Raw genomic sequence first — 13,942 nt, 5'->3', positions numbered from 1 at the left:
TTTGAAAGTGATGAGCGTGAACAGAAAGCGATTTTTGCCTAAACCTGATAATGAACATAAGAAAGGCAAAATTCAGGATGAAGATGAGTTAGAGGAAGAAGTTGAGACTAAGGAAGATGATGAGACTGATGAACAAGAGGAAAGTGACTTTAATTCTGAGATGTATTTTTTGAATCAGACAGTGATTCTGATTTTGGGAATTACTCCAATGATGATGATGCTAGTGATTTTGATTCTTATTTTGGGGATTCTTTTGAATGAAATCAGGAAACAAGTGAAGATTTTGACATGTTTAAAAGGAAAAGTTCATAAGGGAAGGTCTTAACAACATAATTTGATTATTGAGGTTTTTTTTTTTTTTTTTTTTTTTTTTTTTTTTTTTTTTTTTGTGGGTGGGGGGGGGGGGGGGGGGGGGGGGGGGGTTGGAAGAAGGGGGGTTATCTTTTGCTTATCTCTAGAAATAACAATATCAAGTTAAAGCGTTGAGGTCAGGCCTTTTTTGTATTAGATTAAAGAATGTAATTATTTAGCTAGAAAGATATGCATGTAAGTATGAAGGTAGTATAATAGGTTATAATTTACTAATGATTGAAGCTATGATGTATAAAGAATGGTTGATTTTGGTTTAAAAGTATTAGTTTGTGTTGTTTAATTTTTATTAATATATGATTGTTAATATTTGTGTGTTTATTTATATTTGGTGGATAATGATGGTTTGTTATGTGAAATCAATTGTGTTGTTTGTGCTTAATATTTATGTGCAGTAACTATATAAGAGCGTAGAATATCTATGCTAAATAGAAATTCAAATAATCTATGTGAAAGAAGTTTCATGGCATTGAAGTTATGCAATTGGTTATAAGTTATAGTCTTGAGAGATAATTTTGTTCTTGAAATTCAAACGTAGGAAAGGGATTGTAGAATATCTAAAGTCATACTTTCAATGATTTGTGTTAGAAGCATTCATTTGGATAGCTGCTTTGTTAGAGAGTCAAATATTTTCTTTATTATATCTATTTATGAATTAGGAAGAGTTATGTACTTTATTGAAAGTGTAAGATAGTAAGAGCTCTTAAATTGTATTAGCAATTAGCTATAAGTAATAACTCTTGAGATGTTTATAAATTTTTGTAATTCAAATGTAGTAAAGGGAATCTAGAGTATTTCAAGTTGTACTTTCAATTATTTGTGTAAAAAGCATTCATTTGGTTAGATGACTTGTTAGAGAGTCAAATACTCTTTTTGTTATATGTATTTATGAATTAGGAACAATGTTGTATTTTATTGAAAGTCTAGGATAGTAAGAGTTTTAACACTGTATTACTAAGCTTACATTATTATGGTTTGACTGGTATATTGTGTCCAGATTTGACCTAACAATGTAGCAACTATGTAGCAAGTTTACAGTACTTGATGGTTGTAGTTGACAATAGGAAAATATATTTGCATTAATCAAGATGGTTTGTTGAAACTTGATGCTGGTGTACTTTTGTAATGATTAAGAGTCTATAGTGTGGTATAGTCTTAATGTACTTGATGTTTCTAAAGGCTCACATGGTCATAGTTGTTGTGGAGGTTGTAGTTTCCATATAAAGTAGGTTAGAAATTGTAATGTGTATTGCTGTAGTAATAGAATTGTTCCGAATAATGGTATGTGTGTTTAGTTAAGCAGTTAAGTTACTTGTTTTATTGTTGGAGCATGCAAATTGAATTTTAACTGCATTTATTTTGCTAGGCTAACGAGGATTTTGTAATGAAATGGATAATCAGAATTGAGGAAGAGCATCAGTCTTCTGCAGTATGTGATGCTTTTGCTTGGTTACTTTTCTAAGCACCTTATTTATTTGTCAATATTTTTTCTGTTAACTTGTTGTGCACTTTTGTTCAAGAAATTCTTGGTAATTTTTACCACATTTTAGCAAATCGATGTGGTAATTCAAGGTCTTTCGTGGTGTTGATGGGCTTTCATGGAATGTTACTATTAGGAAAACATGTAACGTGAGTGGAATTAGGGGCCTGTATATTGAAGAAGGGTGGAGTAAATTTATTTTGGATAATGACATTGTAGTTGGAGATATATCAATAATGTATTTTAAAGGTAATGGTACGGTATATTTCACACTAAAATTTATGCTACTCATGGTGAAGAGAAGACCCATTTAAATGGCTTGGTCTCAAGGGCTACTGACCTAGAAAGGAGACCCCCACTAACTACTTCAGAACTTGAAGTTCATTTATCTGCAATGCAGCAAAAATGCTCTGCTCCATCTTTCAAGTATATATTTCAAGCTGCACATATTAATCAAGGAACTTTAGTATGTGTGATTGTAGGGAATATTTCAAGCATTAACCCCAAGCTTGAACCCCACTGTGATCATACACTTAAACATGGTGGCGTCCAAAGGGAAAGAAGCTAGAGCAAAAGAGTCGCCAACAAGTTTTAGGAACTTGTAAACCGTTCACAAGGTGAAGATTACACCCCTTAACGATCCATGAGATCGTCAACTCCAAAAGGTCTTAAACCAAATAGGGTTCGGATGAAGGTACAAATCCAACCTAAAAGAGATTGAACCTGCCCTAATATTAGGCCTCTACTTTATTCTTCTCGTATTCATGTGCGCTTTCTGACTAACATGCAAACAATAGGTTAACCCTAAACCTGTTTATCTATGTTGGTTGAATTTAATGCACAGACAAAACTATTATTGGCGATCACTTGAATTATAACCATATTATCCTAAACAAGATTATTAATTATCTTATTAAGCGTGATTACAAGTACAAATTCCCTTTAAACATGCATAAAAGGTGTGATCAAACAATAACAATAATAATAAGCATCAAGCAACATGATAATCATCATAATAATAATCATAACAATTATAATCATGTTAATAATAAAGCTTAAATATAATAGCAAGATCCTAGGCATGATACTAACATGATATTAGAAAAGAGTAAAAGGCACCCTAAACAGGATACTAAGAAGCAATAAAGACATCCTAACATGATACTAGGAATTAAACAAATTTAAACATGCTTTCTACAAGAATAGAGCAATAAGATTACATACTTTGATGCCTCGTATCTCTTTCTAATAACAAAATACACGCGTTAGTAACTTCAAGGAAAATATAAAATCAAACAATCAAATCAAATAATTGAAATAAAGATTAGGGACCAAACCCTCAAAAATTATAACCTTTCACGTCTAGGGCGAAGGCAACTTCGAACTTGGCTAGGTGTTTCTAGACCTCGTGAATGCGGAATTTTGTTTGTGAAAAGCTAGAGAGATGAGAGCATAGAGAGAGTATGAATGATTGATGATGATTGAATGATTGTAGATGATTACAGATGAATAAAACGGAGGTTTAGGACCCTATTTATAAGAAAACAGTCCGGAAATAGGTAGAATTTGATAAGGAATAAAACTCCACGCTGTCGTTGCAAAACCGACCTTGTCGCCAGGCGACAGGGTCTGTCGCGTGGCGACAGACCTGTCGTTAGGCGACAACCTTGATTCCTACGCGCTTTCAAACACGGAGTACACTTATGAATCAAAATTGATTTGTAAAGTCCGTATGAAAATCGAAATCGTATTTTTCATAAAATAATATTTTATTCCAAATAAAACTTATCAAAATATAATTATTAATTCTAATTGTATTAGGATTAAAGAGAACTTTCTAGAGAATTCTAGAAGACTATAATTAATTCTAATAACTCTAGGAATAATAATTAACATTGGGCCGCATGTAAAGATCAAACCGGACCCAATTTAGTATTTTGGCCATAACTTCCTCATTATTCATCGGAATTGGGCTTATAATATATCGTTGGAAAGCTCTTTGCAAGAACCATCCAACTGCACTATTATTGGACCCCTTTCGTGGACCAAACTAAACTGGATTGGCTGTTTTCATAAATTAGAGTTGTTTTTGAAAACAGAAAGAAAGAATTTTTAATAAAAACCAACCGCAACACTTGACTTTTCACACTTTCACCTCATTCGATAATCATTCGACGCAAAAGGTATTCATCAATGGGTTTGGTTTTGGGGAGACACATTTGGGTGTCTACAGAAGCCCCCACTTTGACTGAGTTTGGAGAAACGCAAGTTTCAAAAACGAAAGTCAAAGTATCGATAGGGACAGAGAATGATTCAGAACGTTCTACGATCCTAAATCACTCTTGTAACACCGATACCTGCAAACTAGCGTTAGTTAAACAGATAAAAGAGTTAAGAAACGCGTATCTTGCACCGTCGAGCACACGTCTCTGAAGGTAACTGATTTTTGTTGCATTTGTTGAAGACCGCTCTGCTTGTAGCTGCCTCCTATTTCATCGAAGACGACTCTGCTTGTAGTCATTCTCCGCCGCTTGTGACCATCTTCCACATCCTAGGGAACACGATCGAAGATAACTCTGCTTGTAGCCATCTTCAGTTTTTTTTGTGACCATCTTCCACACGCTAGGGAACACGATCGAAGACAACTCTGCTTGTAGCCATCTTCAGTTTTTGTGACCATCTTCCACATTCTAGGGAACACGATTGAAGACAACTCTGCTTGTAGCCATCTTCAGTTGTTTGTGACAACTCTTCACAAGCTAGGGAACGCTGTCGAAGATAACTCTGCTTGTAGCCATCCTCATTTGTTGCGACAATACTCCGAAGAATATCACCGAAGACCAATGCCTGTTGATCCTTTAAAGTTCGCTTGAACTTTGCTTCCGCTATGCCAGTATGTCGGCACTTTTGCTGCTTGTGAACCATTATGTCGGTGCCTTTGCTGTTTATGAACCATTATGTCGGTGCCTTTGCGATGAGCCAATGTTTAGGCGCTTTAAGCTAAGTGAGAAGATCTTTCATCAGGTCGATCACTTGATTTAATCGTAATCGAGCCGATCATTAAATCATTTCAAGTTGCTTAGAGGGGCTAAGTGGCGTACCAAGGAACCCAAACCGCTGCACGAGGTTCACATAACCATATTACGGAGCCCTGTACTCTGTCGCCGCTCCAGCGCTAGTCGGAACTTCTTGTCGCCGATATTTCTGCTTGTCGCCACGCGACAAACTTGTCTTTTGGCGACAGGGTCGGGTTTTTAAATACCCTCCCTTTCTTCTTCATTTTCCGCTGCTGCTGTTCTGTTTTTTTCGCATTTGCGCAAAAACTTCGATCTTCTCGTTCTCGCTCAATTCTCAACCGAATTCGCTCAAAATTGTTACAAATCAAAGCTTATTTCATCTATTTTCCCGTTCCATGTAAGTTTTATTCAAAATCAACTCGGTTTTTGCTAAATTATGCGTTCTTTGTTCACGAATTTTCTGAAAATTCGAATATGTTCTTCCTTAATTCGCTTCGTTTGTTGAATTTTATGCCTTGAACTTGCTTGATTATGCTTATGCATTGCCGTGGGAGTGTTTTGAGACTTGTTTGACTCAATTTGGTGAAGAAATGAGCAATTCACCATTGTTGGACCTCTTGAGGTCGTGAAGAACAATGTGATCCGTTCTTTGTGTTTTTACTAGTTCTTCTTGTACAATTTGTCACAATATTTGTCATAGAAATTGTATGGTTGCTCGAAAATGCTGATTATGCTTATGTTGAATTTGTGCTCTATTTTAGTACTACGTACTCCATTTTTGCGAACATAGTATCATGTGGCTAGGCAAACCTTAGATACTTGATAAGTGTTTTATTTGTCCACTTATCATGGCTTTTTAAAACACAATTTTGTACTCTTTCCCCTACTTTAATCCCTTTTTCTAACTCCTCTTGTGCTAATTTGCATCTTTTGGCTTCCCCGTTTCTTTTTATGTGTGTGCTCGTGCTTGTAGGTACGATGAAAAATGGGCTAATAGCATAAGCATGAAGAAATACTCTTTGGAAGCAAAGGAAAGCAGGAGCGGGCGTGCAGCCTTTTAGGAGCGGGCGCTCCTGCCTGAAATGCCACATTCTGTCTCCCCTGCACTTTTAGGAGCGGGCGTGCACCTATTTAGGAGCGGGCGCTCCTCCCTGTTTTCCTACAAACTGCCTCAAACTGGTGCAAGAGGGGAGGGGGTGCGGAGAGCCCAGGAGCGGGCGCTCCACACCCAGGAGCGGGCGCTCCTCCTTATAGGAGCGGGCGCTCCTTCTGTTCTGAAGCTCGATTTTGACGGATTTTACGATGTAACTTTTGGGCATATAAATACGACCCTTGGCTTCAGTTTTCGGCATCTTCTTTTCCTTTTAGTTTTCTTAGGCCCTTAGTTCTCTCAACCCTCATTTATTAGCTTAGAACTTCTCAACTCAATCATTGTAGTAGATTAATTGAAGATTGTTCTCTTGAATTCAACAATTTCTCAACTTTGAAGCATTTTAAGTAATCTCTTTCCTCTATCTCTTACTCTTTAATTTCAGTTTTTATTTACTTTGAATTGTTAATTTCTCTCTTGATCTTGCTTAATTGTTGTTGCATGTCCAATCTACTTATTTCCTACTACTCCTCTTAACTTGTTAACTTAATGTTTGGATTAGAACTTGTTGTTTTGATGTCCCTCACCATGTTTAGTGAGTAGTTAATTAGCTAGGGGTTGGGTGAAGACCCAACCAAGCCATGGGTTGATTGATGTTTGTGCTTGCATGTTCATTTTGGATTGATAATTGATTGTTAAAGAGATGGTTAATTGCATGTGTAATTGGATGGCCACTTATTGCTCATGTATTCACTTCTATGCTTGCATTGAGAGATGAAGTCTAGTTGTGAGCCTTTTCTTATATGGTTATGCTAATCTCCTCTTGATTATGGTTCCTTGTTTGAATGATGTAGTAGTCTTAGTTGCAACAATTAGGTGAGAAATCTCAATTGCTTGTGCTTTAATGCTTTCTTGGACCGATCGAAAGACAAACCCGAGTTAGTAGTCTACTTCTCATTGTTAAGACTTGGTTGGCCTATCTTGTTAGTTGAGTTTGGCTTAGGAATGCTTAGTGTTGTGGCTTCGAAAGAAGGTAACATTGAGTGCCCTCTCTATCACCCAATTTGTGTTCGTGCTTGCCTATTGATTTGATCCGTTGGTTTGGTTGGAGTCGATCCCTATTCCCCCCTAGTGTTTGTCTCCATAGTAGTTATCTAATAAAAACCCCCAATTTGTGACCGAACTAGATTGCAACCGTTTCATACTCTCGGTGTACTTACCTATTCCCTGTGGATACGATCCTCTACTTACCCTAGACTTGTCTTAGGTTGGTTTAGGTAGAAATATTGTTTGGTTTTAGGGTGATCGTCCAACGACCGATTATTTCCCTCTACCAATACTATAGAGCCTTAATCTTTATTATTTGCATAATATAGCATAGTTAGGCAACGCGGCTCTGGTTCTCAGTCGAGGGACACACGCCAGGAGGACGAGCCCGTCGGCGAGGGTGAGGACCCCTCTACTAGACTTGGACCTTTTCCGGAGTGGGATGAGCACACTCTTTTCTTTTCTATCGAGCACCATATTTCCGAGCGGGTGCGACGCGGACTCATCAGCGGGAGAACTCGCAGTCATGGTTCTGGCAACAACATCATTGGTACGCTATACAAAGCGTACTTCAGTAGAGACGAGGTGCTGCGACAGCTGTGGGAGTCCTGTGGGTTGACTCCCCTCTTTCGGGCTACTCAGGCCATGTACTCCTATGATAGGGGTAACCTCGTCGTTCGAGCTTTGGTGGAGTTCTTTTGGGAAACCACCAACACCTTTCACTTTCCCTGGGGTGAAATGATGGTCACTCCTGCCGACTTCAGTCTCATCACAGGTTTGGAGTTTCGTTCTTCTCCACTGTCGTTTGACAGTGATATTACTGTCTACTCACCGATGGTTTCGGAGTTATTGGGTCTGATTGCTGTTCGGGCCCGTGCCGAGGCTCAGCCGGGACAGCTTAGTTCCCGGTGCATCCGCCGTTCCACCTTGGTAGCGACTTTCGAGGATGATGCGACCACTCGCGAGCAGCGGGTGCACATCTTTGTTCTTATTTTGCTGTCAGGGACGTTTTCTCCTGACAAGGGTAGACGAGTGCTCCTCTACTACCTGAGAGCTGTTCGCGACCTTCCTCTGGTCGGGACATATGACTGGGCCAGCTTGGCCTATGCTGACTTTCTTCTGGGCTTGCGACGTTCCTGCCGTCACAGGGCCTTGTCTGGAGAGGTCGCACTTTCCAGTTTCTGAAGGGTCGTAGAGGTATATTTCTATCCTTTAGAAATTAGGTATAGACTTGTGCAAGCATTTGCTGACTTTTCCTTATCTATGTAGATTTGGTTCTACGAGTACTTCCCCTCGCTTGCGCTAGTGAGACCTTCACCTCGCGAGCTCCCCATTGGCGCTGGTTGGGGAGGTCGCACTGGCCAGGTTGAGACTGCACGTATTCGAGATCTGATCCTGTCGATAAATTCTCATGAACACTTATTTTTTTATACTACCCTTTTTAGTGCATTTATCTTACATAGTTGTTTTGTAGGAGCACGACGTGGTATACCGACCATGGGCTGATTTGGCTATACCTGTGCTGGCCGCGCGGTATACTACTGAGCATCGTTATTTTCAGGGGACGTATGACGCTACAGTGTATCTTGGCGAGAGATAGCTATTCAACACTCCTCGGATGTTTTCGTCGTCCCCGCTTGCTCGCCTCAACATATGTTTCACGAGGCGTTGATGCGTGACTGCGCGAGTCGGTCGTCTCCTGGCACTCCCTGGCGGTCACATGTCCATTTGGAGCAGAGTTACGAGGATGACTTGCTGCCTTCGCTAGCGCCGGCCCCTGTTTTTTCTAAGGAGGCAGCGGTATGCTTAGTTTTTTATGTTTCTTTAGGTAGCCCCCAAGTGAATTCTGATCATTTGAATTTTGTCAGGCTGGGCCTAGGGAGTTCGTCCCTCCGAGGATGTCTATCTATTACCAGGGCACGTTCGGACCGATCGAGGAGATGATTCCTCCAACCCCCGAGGATCAACGTTTTGTGGAGCGTTCCATTCCTCGTCACCAGACTCGGGTGAGCTTATCTATTTTCTTGCTTTTGTATTTGTTCCGTATTATCACTGACTTTATTCCTTTGACAGTTTTCTCGCGAGGTGGTGACAGCTATGGCGAGGTGTATAGACGCCTTTCGCAGCTAGCTCGTGAGGTTACGGAACCAAGCTACCTGTCGGGGGAACGACGTTGAGGAGGTATCTCTCTTGTCTTTCTTTTGTATCACCTTTCATTATATTCTTTCCTTGGTGTCTGACTTGATTTACCTTTGCAGGGACAGCCTATTCCTTCACCCCGCACTCGGTCGAGACTCGAGGCTAGGAGAGAGCCGAGTAGATCTGGCTCAAGGCGTCGCCGCACTTCTGACAGCGGCCGAGGTGGCCGGTCTGAGGCTGCTCCAACCCGGCTTCTTCACCTGAGGATGTCTTTGCTGGGCCAAGGAGGCATGACATCGGCTCCTTCGATGGGTGGTGGGACGTACGAGGTTGGCTCGTCGTCGCAGCAGCCCTTGCAGCCTCAGCCGTTGTCGATTGGTGAGCCTGGGTAGACTGCTCCTGAGCTGAGGTTTCCACCGACTGGTGGGTCAGGAGATGGTGAGGGGCATACACCCCGAACTACAGCGTTCTTTGATATGATGGGCGTACCTCAACATCTGCGGCCTCCGGCACCATAGTTTGTACCTGTGCTTATTTATTTATTTTGACTTCATAGGACTTTGTCTTTTGTATTATATGACTCCCATATTGTATATACAAACTTTTTATATTAAGCTTGTTTTGTCTTTTCATTTTATTTTTCATGTGCATATAAGTGTGTGCAATTATGACTTAATTTTTGCGCAAAAATTTCCGTCATTTTTATTATCAATGGAGGGTATCCGACTTTCTCCCCCAAAAGAAAAAATGAAAAATAAAATGATTTCGACTAAAAATAAGCCTTAGCTTAATTTAATCAAAGGCAATATGGAATGGATTTGTATATATGGGTATTGAATAACGGGGTGTAGTATGCAAAGTCAAAGTCGAATCGAAGTCAGAAAAACGCGGTTTGCATAACGCGTAATTGTCGCTGGCTTAGACGCGTTGTCGCCAAGCGTGTCCTTTTGTCGCCACGCGACAAGCTTGTCGTTTGGCGACAACCTTATTTTTCCAAATCCTTTCATAATTCGAAATCTGCCAAAAATTGTTTATAAATAGCCCCCAAATCTGACGATTTCTGTATAATTCGAACAGATTAACTCAAAAATTAGTCATGGCTTTAATTAAGAAGAGTTTTTGTGATTTCACTTGTGAGTGGTGTCGTTCTTTAACTGCTAAGGAGAGAAAAGAACTTGACTTTTTCCATATGGGGGGTATTTATGGCATCAAGGGGGTAGATCTTGATATAGACTTCATTCATACCGCCTTAGAATATTGGGATTCTAATAGTCATTGTTTTAGATTAGGCTATGATGAAATTTGCCCTTTACCAGAAGAGTTTGGTGCCATTCTAGGCTTTCCTCCATTAAATCTTGTGGTAATGCCTACGGTGAGTGAGTATTATTACAAAGATTATGAGCGTTTCCTTGACCTTAGGGGTAAAGATCTAAAAAACTGGTAGAGGGAAATAATCGGTCGTTGGACGATCACCCTAAAACCAAACAATATTTCTACCTAAACCAACCTAAGACAAGTCTAGGGTAAGTAGAGGATCGTATCCACAGGGAATGGGTAAGTACACCGAGAGTATGAAACGGTTGCAATCTAGTTCGGTCACAAATTGGGGGTTTTGATTAGATAACTACTATGGAGACAAACACTAGGGGGGAATAGGGATCGACTCCAACCAAACCAACGGATCAAATCAATAGGCAAGCACGAACACAAATTGGGTGATAGAGAGGGCACTCAATGTTACCTTCTTTCGAAGCCACAACACTAAGCATTCCTAAGCCAAACTCAACTAACAAGATAGGCCAACCAAGTCTTAACAATGAGAAGTAGACTACTAACTCGGGTTTGTCTTTCGATCGGTCCAAGAAAGCATTAAAGCACAAGCAATTGAGATTTCTCACCTAATTGTTGCAACTAAGACTACTACATCATTCAAACAAGGAACCATAATCAAGAGGAGATTAGCATAACCATATAAGAAAAGGCTCACAACTAGACTTCATCTCTCAATGCAAGCATAGAAGTGAATACATGAGCAATAAGTGGCCATCCAATTACACATGCAATTAACCATCTCTTTAACAATCAATTATCAATCCAAAATGAACATGCAAGCACAAACATCAATCAACCCATGGCTTGGTTGGGTCTTCACCCAACCCCTAGCTAATTAACTACTCACTAAACATGGTGAGGGACATCAAAACAACAAGTTCTAATCCAAACATTAAGTTAACAAGTTAAGAGGAGTAGTAGGAAATAAGTAGATTGGACATGCAACAACAATTAAGCAAGATCAAGAGAGAAATTAACAATTCAAAGTAAATAAAAACTGAAATTAAAGAGTAAGAGATAGAGGAAAGAGATTACTTAAAATGCTTCAAAGTTGAGAAATTGTTGAATTCAAGAGAACAATCTTCAATTAATCTACTACAATGATTGAGTTGAGAAGTTCTAAGCTAATAAATGAGGGTTGAGAGAACTAAGGGCCTAAGAAAACTAAAAGGAAAAGAAGATGCCGAAAACTGAAGCCAAGGGTCGTATTTATATGCCCAAAAGTTACATCGTAAAATCCGTCAAAATCGAGCTTCAGAACAGAAGGAGCGCCCGCTCCTATAAGGAGGAGCGCCCGCTCCTGGGTGTGGAGCGCCCGCTCCTGGGCTCTCCGCACCCCCTCCCCTCTTGCACCAGTTTGAGGCAGTTTGTAGGAAAACAGGGAGGAGCGCCCGCTCCTAAATAGGTGCACGCCCGCTCCTAAAAGTGCAGGGGAGACAGAATGTGGCATTTCAGGCAGGAGCGCCCGCTCCTAAAAGGCTGCACGCCCGCTCCTGCTTTCCTTTGCTTCCAAAGAGTATTTCTTCATGCTTATGCTATTAGCCCATTTTTCATCGTACCTACAAGCACGAGCACACACATAAAAAGAAACGGGGAAGCCAAAAGATGCAAATTATCACAAGAGAAGTTAGAAAAAGGGATTAAAGTAGGGGAAAGAGTACAAAATTGTGTTTTAAAAAGCCATGATAAGTGGACAAATAAAACACTTATCAAATTCCCCCAAGCTAGCCAATTGCTTGTCCCTAAGCAATTCACTTGGCGCAAAAGAAACCAATAGATTAGTCCGCTCAAAGAAAAGCACATGTAAAGATAAAAGAATCCTTAAGCAATAAAAACTCGAGTATGAGGTATATGCCTAAGATCAACCACGGTCATGACTAGCCAAGGCCTAGCTAACCTTCCCGAATGTACTCAACTTTGGTCCATTCAACCAATCTTACCGCGTCCCCAACACAAAGTTCAAATTCCCCCTAATGGTAGTGTCTCATGACTCCTCGAAGGAGCCGGAAGAAAATAAATAAACAAAAGAAGGTTTAGAACACTCGACATCTCAATGATAAGTACCCTCTCCATATGCTTGTGAACCAACTCCCTCCACCGACTATGGCTTCAACTACTCTACTAACATTACAAGACTCAAAGATTACGGCACAAAGTTAAGGCATAGAGAAAACTAGAAGTGCTTTGCAATTAAAGTCAAGCTAAGATATATAATACTAAGAGCAAACCTAAAGAGGTTTCTAACTTTGACCCAAATTACAAACTATGAATAAACTTGAAACAAAAATGCACCCCCAAGCTTGTTTAATTGCTGGGGTGGTGGCTATTCATCACTTCTTTTTCTTTCTTTCTTTCTCTATTTTTTCTTTTCTTTTTTTTTTTTTTTTTTTTTTTTTTTCAAACTTGGCATTTTCATCACAAACTATTATTTATAACAACTTAAAGATTGAACTAATGAAACAAGAATGACATGCCTTAACTTTGTGCGAATGAACAATACATAACAACCTTCATAATCACTAAGAGTAGTTTAGGCCGCGATCTTGGGAGTTAAGACTCAAGTTCTCGATCTAGGTACTAAATCAAAGAGGATCCTTGCCACTCATTCAAAATGTAGTAGGCTTGAAAAATATTACAACCTCACTTTTGGGAACAATGTGGGATCAACTACTACCTTTCGGGGTTCAAATTCCTTCGATATGGGCGACACCTTCTTACCACAATCCTAGACTTTTGGTTTCGTACATTCGGTAAGGTTATTCTCACACTAGCCTAAACTAGCCAATTCTATGTTCAACCAAGGGCATCTAAACCATACTCGAAATTTTATTACCAAAAGAAAGCAAATATCCATCACATGCAATCCAATATCATCATTGAGGACTATTCTAAAAGCAAAAATGTTTTTTTTTTTTTTTTTTAGAGGAAAAAGGGATTAAAAGGAAAATATAAACAAGAAAAGAAGGGAAGGAGTTACCATTGATCTTGATGTAGTAGTGTCTCTTATATACAAGGTGATAAAAGAGTAGTGATTAGTAGCAAAGCAAACAAGGACTATTATGAGTGGATCATACACATACGAGTTAAACAATCATTCCACAATTCATAAATAAATCGTCATTTGCAAAACTAGGACAATTATATCACAAGCTCACTTGAATTCATTTTACTATCAAAGACACTAGTCGAATCATCAAGCCAAATGACTACAAGCAAAGATAATATATACAAAGTCTAAACTAATTAAAGGAAGCACTCTTTTTTTTTTTTTATTACCAATTTTTTTTTTTTTTTTTTTTTTTTTTTTTTTTTATTTTTTTTTTTTTGGAGGGGAAAGAGGTACTAGCTAAAGAATTTGGATTAAGGGAGGAGGAACTAGCTAAAGAAGATTAGGAGAGGGAAGGAGAAGAGGCAGGAAGGAGAAACTAACTAAAGAATTTGGATTAAGGGCTTTGGATTTTTGGGTTT

The sequence above is a fragment of the Chenopodium album genome, chromosome 18 (assembly GCF_948465745.1).
Source record: "Chenopodium album chromosome 18, dcCheAlbu1.1, whole genome shotgun sequence".
Taxonomy (NCBI): domain Eukaryota; kingdom Viridiplantae; phylum Streptophyta; class Magnoliopsida; order Caryophyllales; family Amaranthaceae; genus Chenopodium; species Chenopodium album.
Note: the sequence above shows the minus strand (reverse complement) of the source record.